The sequence below is a fragment of the Chiloscyllium punctatum genome, chromosome 23 (assembly GCF_047496795.1).
Source record: "Chiloscyllium punctatum isolate Juve2018m chromosome 23, sChiPun1.3, whole genome shotgun sequence".
NCBI classification, from domain to species: domain Eukaryota; kingdom Metazoa; phylum Chordata; class Chondrichthyes; order Orectolobiformes; family Hemiscylliidae; genus Chiloscyllium; species Chiloscyllium punctatum.
Window position 1 is genome coordinate 5386994 of NC_092761.1, and position 1398 is coordinate 5388391.

Here is a 1398-nt window from a genome sequence, read left to right on the forward strand (position 1 = left end):
CCCCTCTCTCTCTGTCCCCTCTCTCTCTGTTCCCCTCTCTCTCTGTCTCCCTCTCCCTGTCCCCCTCTCTCTCTCTGCCCCCTCTCACTCTCGCTCTCTCTCTGCCCCCTCTCTCTCTGCCCCCTCTCTCTCTGCCCCCCTCTCTCTCTGCCCCCCTCTCTCTCTCTGTCCCCCACTCTCTCTGTTCCCCTCTCTGTTCCCCTCTTTCTTTGTCTCCCTCTCTCTCTGTCTCCCTCTCTCTCTGTCTCCCTCGCTCTCTCTATCCCCCTCATTCTCTGTCACCCTCTCTCTCTGTCCCCTCTCTCTCTGACCCCTCTCTCATTATGTCCTCCCCTATTTCTCTCTCTCTCCCTCCCTCACCTTTTCTCTCCCTTCCCTCTCTCTCTGTCAGTCTTTCATTGCTCCTTCACTCCCTCTCCATCTTCTCTCACTCTCGATCCCCCTATCTTGGTCTCTCTCTCCCCACCACCCTCCGTATCTCTCGAACTGAATCTCCCTACTTCTGTCCCGCCCTTACTCTCTCTCTCTCTGACACACTCTGTCTCCCTGGTCCTTCCCTCTCCCTCTGACCCAGAGACTGCAGGTTGGTGGTGAGTCTGCTTGTGGGGGGGGGGGGGGCGTGTGGATGTGAGATGATCGAGAGATGTGGGAAGTGTGAGGTGGGGAAAATGGGGTACAGCCAGAATTGTGAGAAGGAGATAGAGACGGCAGGAGAGAGAGAGAGAGACAGAGTGAGGGTGAGAGAGAAGAATGGAGGCAGGTGGATAAACTCATGTTGGGGGTGTGAGAGAGAGGGGGGGAGAGTGAGGCAGAAAGAATAGCGGAGGCAGGTGGAGAAACTGGGGTTGGGGGCTGTCTGAGAGGGGACCAGAGAGAGTGAAAGGGAGAGGTGGTGAGAAAGAGAGATTGTGCAGGAAGGGAGAGATGGAGAGAATTGAGGAGGAAAAGTGGGGGTGAGGAAATGTGGAGGCCAGGTTGGAATGGGGGGAGTCAGAGGGAGTTAAACCCAACTCCTGAGCTCAGGGCGCGGTGCCCTCCCCTTCCCTGAGGACCAGGACTTGGGGCTGAGTCTGTCTCTCTCCAGCTCAGATTCTTCAACACAAAGACACACAACAACATTGGTCACTCTGCTGCTCGGCACGCTTTAATCAACATTTTTATTGGTTACAAATGGAAGTGATGGATACAGACAGTCGGATGGTGCCTTTTCTCACTGGCCCCTGAGTTGTGAGAAACATTGAAATGTTTCCCTGTTACCCCACTGTGGGATAAGGATGGACAAACCAGCGCTACCCTCAGTCTGTTACCAGAGCGACAGGCTGCTCCATCCCTGAAACACTGAACTGAAATGAGAAAATCCCGGATGGTGTGATTAATGAGGGAATTTGATGGATGGAA